At 38.6% G+C, this 18,875-nt stretch overlaps 2 long non-coding RNA genes across 3 annotated transcripts; one reads left to right on the top strand and one right to left on the bottom strand.

Annotated features, from left to right (window-relative positions):
* The first annotated feature begins 2,116 nt into the window (after nt 1–2,116).
* Nucleotides 2,117–18,653, top strand: LOC112755173 (uncharacterized). Of its 2 annotated transcripts, none has more exons than XR_003814911.2 (4): nt 2,117–2,285; nt 2,378–2,431; nt 2,508–2,667; nt 18,365–18,653. It is a non-coding gene; the product is annotated as an uncharacterized lncRNA (long non-coding RNA). The 2 variants fall into 2 exon arrangements; XR_003178934.3 differs by lacking the exon at nt 18,365–18,653 and adding an exon at nt 10,449–10,570 and having other exon boundaries at nt 2,118–2,285.
* LOC112755172 (uncharacterized) lies at nt 3,783–7,644 on the bottom strand. Its single transcript, XR_003178932.3, has 5 exons — nt 6,952–7,644; nt 6,283–6,434; nt 5,138–5,203; nt 4,134–4,361; nt 3,783–3,996 (listed from the first exon to the last, which is right to left on the bottom strand). It is a non-coding gene; the product is annotated as an uncharacterized lncRNA (long non-coding RNA).
* Nucleotides 18,654–18,875: the final 222 nt, after the last annotated feature.

Raw genomic sequence — 18,875 nt, 5'->3', positions numbered from 1 at the left:
TACATCATCCTCAGATCCACCATCGCCAAAATCTTACGAAGCAACTGTTACAGTGTTATCTTTAGATTTGCTATTCCGAGTAGAATTGATACTAACTTATTGTACAAAAAATTCATGGACTTAGCGACTCAAAACTGAGGAACCAGGTAGCCGAGAGAGGAGGTGATCATAGCTTCACGTCCAAAGTTGCTAACCTATTTCCTATATATTGAATAGGTAGGATTTGGATTCTCTAAAGTTTGAATTTCACTTTAGAGAGTAAAGTGTGATCTTTCACTATTTATTTTATAGGTGAGACCAATAATAAATATAAGAGAGAAACCATTCAAATATAGAAGATCATAATTTACTCTCTAAAGTACAAATTTAAAATTTAGAGGATCCAAATTCAAATATGTAAATTTGTTATTGATATTATATTATGTTTAATAAAATATTTTATTTTATAGTAAATAATTTTAATTTTGTTATATGATATATGTACAAATAATAATAATTATTGACAAAAATATTTTAAAATTGAAAAAAAAAGATAGGTTTTAACTCTAATAGAATAAATATAATATAAATTAGTTTTAAGATTTTAGTAGCACGCAATACCAATAGTAATTAAAATTGAATAATATTATAATATTAGAATTATTTTTAGTAATTATATAAATAATTAAAAAATAACTACTGAAAATTATATATTTTTTACGACGATTAAAATTTTTTTATTAATAATAATATAATTGTTATTATAATTTTTTAATGATAAATTATAAAATAATTAATATTTAATTATCGATAAATATAATAGCGACTATTTTTATTATAACTTAAAAAAACAAATGACCGCTAAAACTTTTTTTTTTTCCTAGTAATGAAAATAGGGACATGATATATGCAAATGATGAGTGATATGAAAATGATTTTAAGCCTCTATGCTCCGTCGAAAGTTGCTCTCTCCTTTAAGTTACATATTTTTGAGTTCTTATTCTATCACATTTTTGTTATTATTAGGAAAAGGCAAAGCATCACTAACCATGTGCTGTTACATTGCCATGTAATTTATTCAAAACTTGACAAATATATTGAAAGAGTGGACAGCTTTTGTTTATTTATTAGTTACTTTCTCATTATTTTCAAATTAACTTTAGACCCATTTTAATTTTTAAAAAATTTGGACCAGATACTTTAATTTTTAACTAAAATTAATTATTTGATTGATTTTTAATAATTATTTCTGTCAATTATTTAAGTTATTTGTTCTGTCAACTCTAATAAAAAATAAAATGGTCTCTGACAACTCTAACGAGGCGGACAAAATAGTCTCTACCCCTTCTATTCAGAAACATCGCTGTTTTTCCCAATTTTCATCGTATCTTGCATAATCTTAACATTTATACTATCCTTTTTCATCTTCACAGTCTTCTTTTTCATCTTCTCTTTCCCCTTCTTCAATTCCAAGATCAAGCCATAGTGTAACTGCCATGTGTGTCGCACCTACCTCAACATGTCATAGACCACACACTTTCTAAATCTCTGTGACTGGTACATTCACCTCCCCCCACACTTCACCTACCATCAGAAACATCCACTTTTACGTCTTCGATAGCAGCATCACCTCTAACCCCGACAATGTTCACCACATTCCCAAGACCAGGTTCCACAACTACTCCAAGGACACACCTTTCTCTACTCTCCGGCAAGTAATATATATTGTTGGACATTAGGACATCATGATAAGATTCTCCTTCGACATCATCTGCAAATTCTCATTTTGAATGGACACTGAGTGCTTCATTCCTTCTCTTCTGGAGTCCAAGCTAGCAGATAGCTTCGACCTCGCATCCAAGTTACTAGTACAGGGAGCAACGTTGCCGTCTCTGCAAACCACGCAAAAATCGGTAAATTATTAGTTAATAAATTGAATTTTAATTAGGAAAGCTAAAAATGCAAAACTAATATCAAAATAGGATAGAGTTCATTGAAACGAGAATTTTGATACCAATTAAAAAAATTTGACCCAAAATTGGACCGGAAAGACCGAACCGATTGAACCGGAGCTCAAACTGGGCCCGTGGGTCCAACCGGACCCATAATTTAAAAGAAGCATCAGCTTCTTCTTCCTCACTTCATTCACCACACAGCAACACAGCAAGGGGGGAGAGGAGATTCCCAAACCCTCACCATTCCTTTCAACTACCATAACTTCCTCATTTGAGCTCCAATCGCTGCACCGTTTGCGGCCACGCGTCCACCGCGTCGAGCTCTACCTTTCTATCCGAACAATTTCACCGGTAAACCTCATATTTAGTTCAAAATCTCTATCCCTCTTTCTTTGGTAAACTTGAAAACCTATGGTGAATCTTGTCCAATTTTTGTGTTCTAGGTTCAAGTTAGCTTCCGAGACTTATGGGCTCAAGCTATTGAGCACATGGGTATGGTAAGAATACCCTAACCCTAGCTCAATATTGTATTTATGATGCAAAAACTGAAATTGGAACATGTATATGTACTAGGTGTAGATTAAGTGGGTATATAAGCATTGGAAATTGACTTGGGAGTAATTGGAGGCTTGTTGGTGATCAAGCTTGGTTTGGGGGCTATTTTAATTGAGCTTGGAGGGGCTGTAATTTTGAGTTGTGAGGATGGCTTGGGTAAACTAAGTGATCGGCCAAGGTATGGTTTAAGTTTCGCACGTTTAATATTTACGGTGTTGTGAAAACTTAGGTTAGAAGAACCATAGGATAAGTTGAATTTGTTAATGGCATTTAATGAGTAGCTTTGTATTGTTGTTGGTATAATTGTTGATGAACATATATTGGAATTATGAGATATTGAGGTTATTAATTTTATGTCCTTGGACTTGTTTATAATGGGTTGTGTTGATGTTGATATATTGATGGATTGTGATTGGTGTTTGTTACTAAAATGTGTTATGTGAAGTTGATGGATTGATGTGTATGAAGGGTTGATTTATGTTAATGGTATTTAATTGGTATATGTTGATGGAAGGTTGATAAATATATGATGAAAGTTGGTATAGGTGAAGAATTAATATGAATAAATGAAGGGTTATTGATGTATGAGGTAAAAGTGGATAATTATTGATAATCAAGGTTGGTTAAGTTGATTAAAGGTTATATTGGTAATGGTTGTTGATGAATTGGGTTGATATGGTATTGTAATGCAAGTTAAAATGGTAAGAAACTTAAATTGGTGAAAGTGAGGTTTTGTTGAAAATTGGTTAAAACTAAATTTTGATGAACTTTGAACGTCCATAATATTCCTCTTAAATTTTGGATTGAATTGTGGTTTGTTGAAAATAAAAGATGATTTTAAGAGCTTTTGATTAATATCAACTTTGTGGAAAACGAAATTTTGTGGAGGAAGTTATGGACGTTGCAAGTTTAGTGTTTAAATATGTGTTTAGGATGGCCAAACAGGTTTGCTGCAAGCTTTTTGGGCATTCTGCCCATTTTTTAAAAAACGCCCACCCACGCGTACGCGTGGCTCACGCATATGCGTGGCGTGGAATTTTTGGCGACGCATGCATACGTGTGTGTGCATATCACTACAAGAGACACGCCGAATAACGGCGGTTTTTTTAGGAATTTGCGGCGATTTTTAACCGCCGCAAAACAAAATTCCAGCGGTTCTACAAGCGTCGCCTATTAAGGGGTGGAGATTTGATTTTGCGGCAGTTTTGAAAAACCGCTGGCACAACCGCTGCAAATCAGATAATTCATTTTGCGGCGGTTTACAAACCGCTGCAATGTTGAAAGCAGTTTAAAAAAAATATATATTGCGGAGGTTGATAACCCCCACAATTTGCACAACTACATTAAAAAAAAATTAGCTTCATGAAGCTACTCAATTATATTGCTTCTACATCAAGACAAATACAAAAATAAGAGCAATTTTTACTCATGCTTTAGGTAGACCAATTTTGCCAAAGTCAGTTTCTTGCATCATTGCAGTAAACTCACTGTAATCAATGCGTCCATCCTGAAAAATATTACATAATTTCAAGTTTATTAAGGAGGAAAAAATGCTGTGTACCAATTCTATCTTAAATATTGAGCTGACATAAAATAAGTTCCAAGTCCTTATAACAATAATAATAATATGATGCAATGTCTTACATTATCCTTGTCAACTTCGCGTATTATATCATCTATGTTACCATCTAGAATTCCATACTTTTCACAAGCTTGTTAAAGCTCTTCCTTTGTAATGTATCCACTACCATCTTAGTCAAAATAAGTGAAGGCATGCAGCATATAGATGATCCTCCTTCTGGATTTTGTTTAGATGAAGCATTGCCGCTATAAATTACCATAATCTATGGTACCACTGTTATCAACGTCTGCCTGGATTTTAAAGGAGAAAGCTAAAAGGGTCAATCACATGAAACACCAAATATAATAATAACAAGCTGCACACAATAGTGCAAAAATAGTACAATGCCAAGTTTACTACCGATAAAAAGAATGGAAGTATATTCAGTTACAAATAAATCCATTAATGCATCATTGGAATACCGTTTGGGAGAATAAAAAATTTTCCTTTATGTCAAAATCACTTATAGAGGAACTATCAAGAATCATTTTACACCATAACCAATTCCAACTAAAATAATTGTAGAAAATTACAGAACTAAACAACACACTAATAAGTGCAAGAAACATGAAAATATGAAAATAAACAAGTATTTATACTGAAATTATAAATAGTAACAAGTATTTATACTGACTGGTCCCATTCTCTTGCATGGGATGAAAATATGAAAATAAAAATGCTTACTTTATGACACTGTTTAAAGCAATCATATGATGAAATAGACCCCTTTCAAAAAAGCTACCATATGAACATTGTAGATTACAAATTCAATGAAAGCAATTACATGATAAATCACTGATTTGATCAGATTTCTCGATTGGGAAAATGCAATTTATCCATACCACGGTTGGTTCTATTGCACTTTGGTTCCAACACAATGAAGAATGAAAATTATTGTCAATGCTTGACAAAAGCTGAAGTGCTAAAATGCTCACATCAATGAACACATCAGAGACAGAAGGCAATTCATCTAATAAAAAACTAAGCACAAATTATACATAATATATCTAATAATCACGGTACTTACATCTTGGCTACTTCAATAACCCCTTGACGGCAAGTCATATCAGTAAGCTTTAGCTTCTCAATCTCTCTGCCAATAATTAACAAGATAATTTAATATCTTACAGAATATGAGTTGGCTATCTCATGAACAATTTGAATCAGATCAAGAAAGAAAACAAGGTGAGATCTTCGAAGGTTATAACATGAACCAAATATAGCCAAGGCTGAAAAAAACAATTACAACCCATCATCAAAATTAAAAGAAATATTGCAAGAATAGCAAAATTCAAATGCTCCATTCAATATCTAAACTTCCCTATTTACCTAGATATAATATATTTTACACCTTATATACACAGAGAAATGGAGATTATATTGCAGCATGTACGCAAAATAATCGTCGACCACATATACACAAACCAAATTCAAACATCTCCATTTTATAACCTCCCCAGACAGCAAGACTGCACAATGACAGAATCCTCATACACTGAGCAAGCCTTCATGGCTGATAGCAAAAAAGATAAAAAATACCCACCATATTCCAAAAGTCTGATTCAAGTTAAGCCCAAAGGCCAAATTGAATTTAAACTACAAAGGCAAAAAACACATACTGTTCATACCTCCATTACCACTTGAACACCCTGTAATGAATCTTTTCAATACAACCTAATTAAAATTTAAATTTGATCACAAATCTTCTATTTTCAGTATTTGGGATTTGGGATGAAGATGCCAGAAGGAATCCTTCAAACAACAATTGAAGAGATTTTGCATGGGGAACAATGTTCAAACCATAAGGGAGTAAAATTATAATTCACATTAGTATTTTCTTGCTTTTATGTTTATTCAACTCAAACAGTACACACCAAAGTACAAAAAGAAGACGGAAAAAATTGCAGCATATCTTGATCAGTCTGACAAATTTTACACTTATAATAAAAACAAAAGAGAGTAATCCAAAAAAAAACCCACAAAGAAAGCAGAATAAAACCCCTTAATGGAAATCATAAACACCAAAAGAGAGTAATCAAGAAAGTAAGAGTGATAGAGAGAATGCTAAACAGGAAAGAAGAAATTAATTTCAGCTGTGAACACATAGAGATAACAAACAATAAAGATAAAGGCATACTGGAGAGGAAGAATAACAAGATCAGTTGCGATTACCTGGAAAGAATAATAAGAGCAGCAATGTTTTTGTTCTGGATTTGGAAGTTTGGAGGTAGCAACGCACGAGAAGGCAATGCAAGATTGATAGATAGAAGAGTGGCTCTTGCTCTTGCTCTTGCTCTTACTAGATTTCAAATCTCTTGCTCTGCCTGCAAAAAATGTTGTCCATATTCTAGAAGAGTGCTTCTTTCAACGCTATAACTACCAAAGCTGAATGTAATTTTAATGAAAAACAACAATAAAAATTGACTTCAATAATTAACAGAATTGGAAATTTCAATAATGGCATAGCAAAATCACACAAGTGCTAAGATAGAGAGCTTCAATCACAGAATAATCTAAGTTCATCCCATGACAAGGATGAAATTGCCACACAATGCTAAATGAAACTTCCAAATTATAGAAACAAAATCCGTATTCTATTGGAACATATCTCAATAACATAATAGTTAATTGAATTGAAGGCAAAATCTTCGATCTAAAATGGAAGTGAATTGAATTGAAAAAAAAAAGGGAACATGGTAATAATCTTCGGAAGGGACAACTATAGCATCAAGAAGGAGAGAGTAAGAATACATCAAAGAAATGAACTTAGAAAGAAAGTTAGGAGAATAGTGGAACAAAATAGAAGCAGAGCAGTTTCAAAAAAGGAAGAAGCAGAGTTACCAGTGAATCTGTCCTGGTTTCGGCGACGGTTGTAACTGGTGGCGGCGTGTGTGATGGCAACCTCCTCTCCCTATTCGGCTCCTCCCAGCGGCAGCTCTATCAATGGCAGCAGCAGCAAACCCTAATGGCGACGGGAACAGGGTGCGGCGGCGACGGCCTTGACCCCAATCGATGGCAGCGACGGCAGCAGAGCAGGACGGTGCGAGAACGGACCTCCTCCTTCTCGCCTGCGTTCATCGTCTTCTGCTTCTCCTTCACTCTTCGTCATTCTTCTCCTTCGTGAGCGTGCGCACTCCCTCTCTTCGCGAACTCTCTCTCTCTCTCTTCGGCTTCAGTGGTGACGACGGCAAGCTTAGTGGTGGCGGCGGTGGCAAGACGCGATGGTGAAGACCCGCGATGAGGACGACGACGGCGCTGGCTTCGCGGTGAGCTGATGCGATCTCCCTCTCTCTTCGCGGTTCTTTCTCTTGCGGTTCTGGCTTTCCGACGGCACGGCAACGCGACAGCGACGGCGGCGGCGAACTCAGCACCGCCGGCCCGGCTCCTTCCTCCCTTCCCTCTTCTTCTCCCTTTTCCCTCTTTTCTCTTTAGGTTTCTCTTTTCCTTTTTTATGCTGTTGCTGAGTGTTGTTGTGTTTTTGGGAAGAGGGAGATTGAAATATTGCCCAAAAAAAGCTAAATTAGCTTCGGTTCTAATAAATTCGTGGCAAAACCTTATTAAATAGCTGCTCTTTCAACTTTCACCACTAAAACTGCTGGAAAACCACTAGATAGCTGCGGTTGTGAAAACAGCTGCTAGTTGTCCGCAGCTATCTTCCGTTTTTGTGGTAGTGTATTCACGTGTACGCATGACTCACACGTATGCGTGACTTGATGTACGCTCCACGCGTGCGCGTGGTGGTGCACGAAATTGTGATCATCAACAATGGCGCCAAAGACTTGGTGCTCTCAAACGTGAATCACACTTTGTCACAACTTCGCACAACTAACCAGCAAGTGCACTGGGTAGTCCAAGTAATAAACCTTATGTGAGTAAGGGTCGATCCCACGGAGATTGTCGGCTTGAAGCAAGCTATGGTCACCTTGTAAATCTCAGTCAGGCGGATTCAATTGGTTATGGGGATTTAATAATTAAAAGATAAATAAAATATAAACTAGGATAGAGATACTTATGTAATTCATTGGTGAGAATTTCAGATAAGCGTATAGAGATGCTTTCGTTCCTCCTGAACCTCTGCTTTTCTGCTGTCTTCATCCAATCATTCCTACTCCTTTCCATGGCAAGCTGTATGTTGGGCATCACCGTTGTCAATGGATACATCCCGTCCTCTCTGTGGAAATGGTCCAATGCGCTGTCAGTGCATGGCTAATCATCTGTCGGTTCTCAATCATACTGGAATAGGATTTACTATCCTTTTGCGTCTGTCACTACGCCCAGCACCTGCGAGTTTGAAGCTCGTCACAGCCATCCCTTCCCAAATCCTACTCGGAATACCACAGACAAGGTTTAGACTTTCCGGATCTCAGGAATGGCCATCCATGGGTTCTAACTTATACCACGAAGACTCTAATATCTCGGACTCGATCTCCTGTATTAGATATCTAAGAGATACTCATTCTGTCTCGTCTTCATGTAGAACGGAAGTGGTTGTCAGGCACGCATTCATAGGTGAGAATGGTGATGAGCGTCACATAATCATCACATTCATCAAGTTCTTAGGTGCGAATGAGTATCTTAGAATAGGAATAAGCTTGAATTGAATAGAAAAACAATAGTACTTTGCATTAATACTCAAGGACCAGCAGAGCTCCACACCTTAATCTATGGTGTATAGAAACTCTACCGTTGAAAATACATAAGAACAAGGTCTAGGCATGGCCGAATGACCAGCCCCCAAAATGTGATCAAAGGATCAAAAGATAATCCAAAGATGTAAATACAATAGTAAAAAGTCCTATTTATACTAAACTAGTTACTAGGGTTTACAGAAATGAGTAAATGATGCAGAAATCCACTTCCGGGGCCCACTTGGTGTGTGCTTGGGTTGAGCATTGAGCTTTACACGTGTAGAGGCTTCTCTTGGAGTTGAACGCCAGTTTGTAACCTGTTTCTGGCGTTTAACTCCATAATAGGGCTGGAAACTGGCGTTGAATGCCAGTTTGCGTCGTCTAAACTCGGGAAAAGTATAAACTATTATATATTGATGAAAAGCCCTGGATGTCTACTTTCCAAAGCAATTAAAAATGCTCTATTTTGAGTTTTGTAGCTCTATAAAATCCACTTTGAGTGCAGAGAGGTCAGAATCCAACAGCATCTGCAGTCCTTCTTCAGCCTCTGAATATGATTTTTACTAAAGTCTCTCAATTTCAACCAGAAAATACCTGAAATCACAGAAAAACACACAAACTCATAGTAAAGTCCAGAAATGTAATTTTTATTTAAAAACTAATAAAAATATACTAAAAACTAACTAAATCATACTGAAAACCATGTAAAAATAATGCCAAAAAGCGTATAAATTATCCGCTCATCACGTGGCCTACGCATATGCATGGATGCTGCCTGCTGCAAAAACTGGTTTTGTCTGTTTTTAAACCAATTTACCACCTCTAAACCTCCATTTTCTTCCCTTTTAGGCTTAAAGTATGGTTCTAGGTCCAGTAGATAAAAGAAGCTAGGAAAACAAGATAACTTAAGGGTGAAGAAAGTTGTAAATGGTGGCTTTTACGAAGAAAATAAGAATGTTAATGAAGTTTAACGCTAAGGCTTGATATTGATGACGTATTGATAATAATTGCCATGGCTTATGAATAATGATATCTGAGCTACGAGTTTTCCTGGGTAAAAACCGTGGCTCGCCACCACGTGTTCTATGTTGAATCTCGATACTCTGTTGACCCTATTTTGTAAGGGTGACCGGGCACGTATAAATTCCCGGGTATGGATAGCCCCCATTGAGTGATTATATGATTGAATGTGAACTCTATGCATAGACTCTTGGAGATGCGCGACGGGGGACAGTCTAAGGTTTTCGGACTTGTCGGTTTGGCTGGATAACCGACAAATGGGCCTCATCAGCCATAGGACAGGAATGCATCATATGAAAATGTTTACTTTGGTTGCTATGAATTTCTTGGGTTTGCCTAATTGATATATATCACCTGCTACTTGTTATACTTGCTACTTGTATTATCTGCTCGTTACTTGTGCGTGAACTTGTTTGGTTGCTTGTTTCTATTGCATTATAAATGATGGAGAAATGGAGGAAACGGAGAAATGGTTTGGTATTGGGTTAGGATTGAACTTGAGTAAGTTAGGTAGATTTGGAATACCTACCCCTGTTTATGGCTTCTGTTTAATACTTAAGTTGGATAACTGAATAACAGAGTTCTAGGATTGCCTATGGCATTCTCAGGACCTTATTTATTATATGCGTGGCACTTTTACCATGCCAAGAACCTCCGGTTCTCATTCCATATTGTATTGTTATTTTTCAGATGCAGGTCGAGAGGCTCCTTACTAGGCGTCTGGATCCTGGAAAGCGAAGTAGTCCTTGGGTGTATTTTGGTTTCTGTTTGTATATATATATATATATATATATATATATATATATATATATTTAGCTTACCCTCCAAGTAACTTATGTACGCTGCTCCTCTTAGAGGTTGAGGGAGAGATAGGAGTTTACTTTGGTATTTTGGGGACACTTATGTATGTTTATATGTATATGCGTATCCTCCAGCTAGCCTTAGCTTCGCAGGCTGAGTCAGGGGCTAGTTATGCTATTTTCTTGGCTTTCCTTTATCCTTTTGCTTCTTTTTATCATGTTCCTATTAGGTTTCTTAGCACACAAGTAATCCTTTCTTTTGAGCGTTACGCTTTTCATTTTGTGATTTTTGCTTACCTGCTTTGTTTCAAGGCTCCTAGTATATTTTCTTCTTCTCTATTATGTATTTATTTTGCTGTTTAGAGGTCCGTAACACCACACTACCTCTGTTTTACGACTAAAGCATAAAACTCTGTGTAGTAGGGTATTACATTATGGTATCAGAGCAGTTCGTTCCTATAGAGCCTGAGGACGGACTGATTGTGCTTTTGTGCATTCTCTGTGTATGTGTTTATGTGCTATTAGGATATCTAATTGATATATGTGGCATAAACGTTCATGATCATGCATTTGGGACTTAAAGCACTGAACTTGCGATATTGAGACTGATCAACTTGATATCACTTGTTTGGTATATATAGGGACCCGATGTCTACTCGCGGACGCGGGCGAGGTAGAGGTAGTATAGGCAATGCTATGCCTGAAGCATCAGGGAATATTCTTGACCCTGTAGACTTCATGGCTGCATTGGACAATATGGCAGCAGCTATGCAAGCGACAGCTGAAACCCTGGGAAACCAAATAAATAATGGGAACAATGGTAATAATGGTGATAATGGTCCGATGACGCTCTCTTCCTTCTTAAAGGTTCACCCTCCAACTTTCAGAGGGACCTCGAAACCGACCGATGCTGATAACTGGATAAAGGCCAATTAGCGAGCATTACAGGCTCAACAGGTTATGGATGAACAGTAGGTTGAGTTTGGAACTTACCAGTTGCATGGTGAAGCTCGACACTGGTGACAGGGTATGAGGCGCATTCTGTAGCCTGATGAGATTGTGATCTCTTGGGAGTTGTTCCGAGATGAATTCCATAAGAAATATTTCCCCACCTCATTCAGAAATGCTAAAGAGCTCGAACTGCTTCAACTTAAACAGGGCCAAATGACTATTACTGAATATACCAGTAAGTTTGAGGAATTGTGCCGCTTCTCACGCATCTGTCAGGGAGCTCTTGAGGACTTTGCTGAGTGAAAGTGTATAAAGTATGAAGGAGGCCTTAGGAGTGACATTCAGAGCTTTGTGGCGCCTATGCAGATTTAGGTGTTTTCTGAGTTGGTGAATAGGAGCAGGGTGGCGGAGGACTGTGTCAGAAGGGTTGTAGCAGAAAAAGGGAGTTTGAGGATGCCATTCCAGAGGATCACAGGGAGAAACTTTGCACCCAGAGACAGACAGTTCAAGCGTGGTGGCTTTGTCCCTCAGAATAATCAGGGGCAAGGCAGCTCCAGAAGGCCTAATACGAGTGCTAATCAGGGAAGGAGACAGAGAAAGCAGCCACAGCAGGATATGAGTTGCCACAGATGTGGGAAGTATCATTTAGGACCATGCAGGTTTGGGACTGGAGTCTGTTACTCCTGTGGGCAGCCGGGACACTTGGGTAGTAGTTGTCTAGAGAAGAAGAGGTATGAGACAGGCAGGGTGCAGCAACTAGGAATGGTATACACTACTTCTTCAGTAGGCGCTGAGGGGTCAGAGACATTGATCAGAGGTAACTATGAGATGGCGGGTAAAACTTTGAATGCTTTGTTTGATTCTGGAGCTTCACATGCTTTTATTACATTTGAGAAGGCTGATGAGTTAGGATTGAAAATAGTAGTATTAGGGTATGATTTAAAGGTATATAATGCTACCCACGAGGCTATGGTGACTAGGTTAGGGTGCCCCCAAGTTCCTTTTCGAGTACAAGGGCGTGATTTCGTGCATAACTTAATTTGTTTGCCGATGACTGGTCTTGATCTCATTCTGGGATTGGACTGGTTATCCAAGAACCGCGTTCTACTGGATTACTCTGCAAAAACAGTGTATTTCATGCTTGAAGGCACTGAAGGGCCGATTGTAGTGAATAACTACTACTTGAATTCCATGATGGTGAACTGTTCTGGGGCTGAATGTCAGGGGATATTTTTGTTAGCTGCGGGTGTTTCGGGTGATGATCAGAACTTGGAACAAATCCCGGTTGTGTGTGAGTTTTCGGAGGTGTTTCCTGATGATGTTGATGAATTTCCACCAAAACGGGAAGTTGAGTTTGATATTGATTTAGCACATGGGGCTGGACCAATCTCGAGTGCTCCTTACAGGATGTCACCTCTAGAAATGGCCGAATTGAAGTCTCAACTGGAGGATATGTTGGGTAAGAATTTTATCCGACCAAGTGTATCTCTGTGGGGTGCGCCAGTATTACTGGTAAAAAAGAAGGATGGCAGCATGTGCTTATGTGTTGACTATAGGCAGCTGAATAAGGTTACAATGAAGAATAAATACCCGTTACCAAGGATTGATGACCTGATGGACTAATTACAGGGAGCCGGTGTGTTCTCTAAGATTGATTTACGATCCAGATGCCACCAGATAAGGGTCAGAGATGAGGATATTCCCAAAACTGCCTTCAGAACGCGCTATGGTCACTATGAATATACCATGATGTCCTTCGGACTAACTAATGCTCAGGCGATATTCATGGATTACATGAACAGAATTTTCCATCCATATCTGGATAAGTTTGTTGTTCTGTTTATTGACGACATTCTTATCTATTCTAAGACCGAGGATGAGCATGCAGAACACTTGCAAACAGTGTTACAAATTCTGAAAGATAAGAAGGTGTATGCCAAGCTACCCAAGTGTGAGTTTTGGAAGTCTGAGGTAAAATTTCTTGGTCATGTAGTGAGCAAGCAAGGAATAGTAGTGGATCCTGCTAATGTTGAGGTGGTGATGAATTGGAGGGCCAACTTCAGTGACGGAAATAAGGAATTTCTTAGGCTTGGCTTGTTATTATCGAAGGTTCATCAAAGGGTTTTCACAGCTCACTTTGCCCTTGACCAAGCTGACTATGAAGGATGTTCCTTTTTTGAATGGACTCCCGAGTATGAGGAGAGTTTCCTTTCCTTAAAGCAGAGATTGACTACCTCCCCTGTATTAGTGTTGCCTGAGCCGAGAGAACCATTCGAGGTGTACTGTGATGCGTCCTTGAAAGGTTTAGGATGCGTGTTAATGCAGTATCATAAGGTTGTAGCTTATGCCTCACGTCAGTTAAGGCCAAATGAAAGAAACTATCCAACTCATGATTTGGAACTTGCAGCCATTGTCTTTGCCTTGAAGATTTGGAGGCATTATCTCTTTGGAGTGAAATTTCAAGTCTTCTCGGACCATAAGAGTCTGAAGTACCTGTTTGAGCAAAGAGAATTGAATATGCGTCAGAGGAGGTGGATGGAACTCCTGAAGGATTATGACTTCGAGCTAAACTATCATTTGGGAAAGGCGAATATAGTGGCAGATGCCTTGAGTAGAAAATCCCTATGTGCTGCTTGGATGATGCTAAGAGAGGAAGAGTTGTTGAGAGCCTTCCAAGGATTGAAACTGGGAATCAGAGAGGAGTTTGGGACTTTATGCCTAAGCCAGTTACAGATCTCAAGCGACTTCAAGGCTGAACTGATAAAGGCTCATCAGAATGACCAAGAATTGTATAAGATTTTGACGGCGATTGAGAAAGGCAAGCAATGGAGAGTGTCAAAAGATAAATATGGGTTGTAGAGGTTCAAGGGCCGGATAATTGTGCCAGATGTCGGGGATTTGCGACAAAGCATATTGGAGGATGCTCATAAGAGCGGGTTCTCCATTCATCCTGGAAGCACCAAGATGTACCAAGACTTGAAGACGATGTTCTGGTGGCCAGAAATGAGAAATGAAGTGGCGTTACATGTTTCTAAATGCCTAACTTGTCAGAAAGTCAAGATTGAACACCAAAAGCCAGCAGGAACCCTCCAACCTTTGGAAATTCCACAGTGGAAATAGGAGAGCATTGCTATGGATTTTGTATTGGGCTTACCAAGGACTTGGACAGGTTGTGATGCCATTGGGTGGTTATAGACCGACTGACCAAGTCAGCTCATTTTCTGCCTATCCGGATAAGTTGTACTATGGAGGAGTTGGTGCGCTTATACATAAAGGAGATTGTGAGGTTACATGGCATACCTTCCACCATTGTATCGGATAGAGATCCTCGCTTTACATCACGGTTCTGGGGTGCTTTTCAGTGAGCTTTTGGCACTCAATTAAGGCTAAGCACTGCCTATCATCCTCAGACGGATGGCCAATTAGAAAGAACAATCCAAACCTTGGAAGACATGTTAAGAGCTTGTGTTTTGGATCAACCGGTGAGCTGGGATCGATATATGCCTCTGGTAGAATTTGCTTATAACAATAGCTATCAAGCGAGCATTTGAATGGCTCCATATGAGGCTTTATATGGAAGAAAATGCCAGTCTCCATTATGTTGGTACGAAGCAGGAGAAAGGAGTTTGATAGGACCTGAAATGGTAAGTGAAACCACTGAGCAAATAAAGAGAATCCGGAGTCGAATGCTTGAAGCTCAAAGCCGTCAGAAGAGCTATGCTGACCGAAGACGGAAGCCTTTAGAATTTGAGGAAGGAGAACACGTCTTCCTGAAGGTTACTCTGACCACTAGAATAGGGAGGTCCATCAAATCAAGAAGTTAAATCCCCGTTACATTGGGCCGTTTGAAATCCTGAAGAGAATTGAACCAGTGGCGTATAGGATCGTGTTACCACCACATCTTTCAAACCTGTATGACGTGTTCCACGTATCGTAGCTTCATAAATACACTTTTGATCCTAATCATGTCCTAGAACCGGAATCAGTCCAAGTGAGAGAAGATCTGACGCTTCCAGTAACTCCGGTTAGGATTGATGATACCAGCATCAAGTGTCTAGGTGGAAAGGAGGTTTCCTTGGTAAAAGTAGCTTGGAGTCAGGCTGGTATTGAAGAACATACCTGGGAGCTTGAATCAGAGATGTGAAAGGACTACCCACACCTCTTTTCAGGTAACACACTCTGAATTTTAAGGACAAAATTCCTAATTAGGTGGGTAGGATGTAAACCCCGCAAAAATCGATAAATTATTAGTTAATAAATTAAATTTTAATTAGAAAAGATAAAAATACAAAACTAATATCAAAATAGGATAGAGCTCGTTGAAAACGAGAATTTTAATACTAATTTCAAAAATTTAGCCCAAAATCAGACCAGAAGGGCCGAACCGGTTGAACCGGGGCCCAAACTGGGCCCGTGGGTCCAACCGGACCCATAATTTAAAAGAAGCATCAGCTTCTTCTTCCTCACTTCATTCACCATGCAGCAACACAGCAAGGGGGGAGAGGAGATTCCCAAACACTCACCATTCCTTCCAACTATCATAACTTCCTCATTTGAGCTCTAATCGTCGCACCTTTCTATCCGAACAATTTCACCGGTAAGCCTCATATTTGGTTCAGAATTTCTATCCCTCTTACTTTGGTAAACTTGAAAACCTATGGTGAATCTTGTCCAATTTTTGTGTTCTATGTTCAAGTTAGCTTCCGGGACTTATGGGCTCAAGCTATTGAGCACATGGGTATGGTAAGAACACCCTAACCCTACCTCAATCTTGTATTTATGATGGAAAAACTGAAATTAGAACATGTATATGTACTAGGTGTAGATTAAGTGGGTATATAAGCATTGGAAATTGACTTGGGAGTAATTGGAGGCTTGTTGGTGATCAAGCTTGGTTTGGGGGCTGTTTTAATTGAGCTTGGAGGGGCTGTAATTTTGAGTTGTAAGACTACCTTGGGTGAACTAAGTGATCGGCCAAGGTATGGTTTAAGTTTCGCACGTTTAATATTTACGGTGTTGTGAAAACTTAGGTTAGAAGAACCATAGGATAAGTTGAATTTGTTAATGTCATTTAATGAGTAGCTTTGCATTGTTGTTGGTATAATTGTTGATGAACATATATTGGAATTATGAGACATTGAGGTTATTAATTTTATGCCCCTGGACTTGTTTATAATGGGTTGTGTTGATGTTGATATATTGATGGATTGTGGTTGGTGTTTGTTACTAAAATGTGTTATGTGAAGTTGATGGATTGATGTGTATGAAGGGTTGATTTATGTTAATGGTATTTAATTGGTATATGTTGATAGAAGGTTTATAAATATATGATGAAAGTTGGTATAGGTGAAGAATTGATATGAATAAATGAAGGGTTATTGATGTATGAGGTAAAAGTGGATAAATATTGATGATCAAGGTTGGTTAAGTTGATTAAAGGTTATATTGGCAATGGTTGTTGATGAATTGGATTGATATGGTATTGTAATGCAAGTTTTAATGGTAAGAAACTTAAATTGGTGAAAGTGAGGTTTTGTTGGAAATTGGTTAAAACTAAATTTTGATGAACTTTGAACGTCCATAATATTACCCTCAAATTTTGGATTGAATTGTGGTTTGTTGCAAATAAAAGATGGTTTTAAGAGCTTTTGATATCAACTTTGTGGAAAACAGAATTTTGTGGAGAAAGTTATGGACGTTGCAAGTTTAGTGTTTAAATATGTGTTTAGGATGGCCAAACAGGTTTGCTGCAAGCTTTCTGGGCATTCTGCCCATTTTTGAAAAAATGCCCACCCACGCGTACGCGTGGCGTAGAATTTTTGGCTATGCATGAGCGAGAGGCATGCGTACGCGTGTGTGCATATTCACGCGTACGCGTGACTTGATGTACGCTCCAGGCGTGCGCGTGGCCTACGTGTACGCGTGGATGCTGCCTGTTGCAAAAACTAGTTTTGTCTGTTTTTAATTTAGCACCTCTAACCCTCCATTTTCTTCCCTTTTAGGCTTAAAGTATGGTTGTAGGTCCAGTAGATAAAAGAAGCTAGAAAAACAAGATAAATTGAGGGTGAAGAAAGTTGTAAATGGTGGCTTTCACGAAGAAAATAAGAATGTTAACGAAGTTTAACCCTAAGGCTTGATATTGATGATAATTGCCATGGCTTATGAATAATGATATCTGAGCTACGAGTTTCCCTGGGTAAAAACTGTGGCTTGCCACCACGTGTTCCAGGTTGAATCTCGATACTCTGTTGACCATACGTCGTAAGGGTGACCGGGCACGTATAAATTCCCGGGTATGGATAGCCCCCATTGAGTGATTATATGATGATTGAATGTGAATTCTATGCATAGAATTTTGGGGATGCGTGTCAGGGGACAGTCTAAGGTTTTTGGACTTGTCGGTTTGGCTGGATAATCAACAGATGGGCTCCATCAGCCATAGGACAGGCATGCATCATATGCATATGTTTGCTTTGGTTGCTATGCATTTCTTGGGTTTGTCTAATTGATATATATCACCTGCTACTTGTTATACTTGCTACTTGTATTATCTGCTCGTTACTTGTGCGTGAACTTGTTTGGTTGCTTGTTTCTGTTGCATTATGAATGATGGAGAAATGGAGGAAATGGAGAAACGGTTTGGTATTAAGTTAGGATTGAACTTGAGTAAGCTAGGTAGATTTAGAACACCTACCCCTGTTTATGGCTTCTGTTTAGTACTTAAGTTGGATAACTGAATAACGGAGTTCTAGGATTGTCTATGGCATTCTCAGGACCTTATTTATTATACGCGTGGCACTTTTACCATGTTGAGAACCTCCGATTCTCATTCCATATTGTATTGTTGTTTTTCAGATGCAGGTCGAGAGGCTCCTCGCTAGGCGTCTGGATCCTGGGAAGCGAAGTAGTCCTTGGGTGTATTTTGGTTTCTGTTTGTATATATGTATATATATGTTTAGCTTAATTACTCTCCAAGTAACTTATGTACGCTGCTCCTCTTAGAGATTGAGAGAGAGATAGGAGTTTACTTTGGTATTTTGGAGATACTTATGTATGTTTATATGTATATGTGTATCCTCCGGCCAGCCTTAGCTTCGCAGACTGAGTTAGGGGCTAGTTATGCTATTTCCTTGACTTTCCTTTATCCTTTTGCTTCTTTTTATCATGTTCCTATTAGGTTTCTTAGCACGCAAGTAATCCTTTCTTTTGAGCGTTGCGCTTTTCATTTTGCGATTTTTGCTTACCCGCTTTGTTTCAAGACTCCTAGTATATTATCTTCTTCTCTATTATGTATTTATTTTGCTGTTTAGAGGTCCATAACACCACATTACCTCTGTTCTACGACTTAAGCGTAAAACTCTGTGTA

Source organism: Arachis hypogaea, chromosome 16 (assembly GCF_003086295.3).
Source record: "Arachis hypogaea cultivar Tifrunner chromosome 16, arahy.Tifrunner.gnm2.J5K5, whole genome shotgun sequence".
Lineage (NCBI taxonomy): Eukaryota > Viridiplantae > Streptophyta > Magnoliopsida > Fabales > Fabaceae > Arachis > Arachis hypogaea.
Note: the sequence above shows the minus strand (reverse complement) of the source record. Positions and strands in the feature narration are given on the sequence as shown.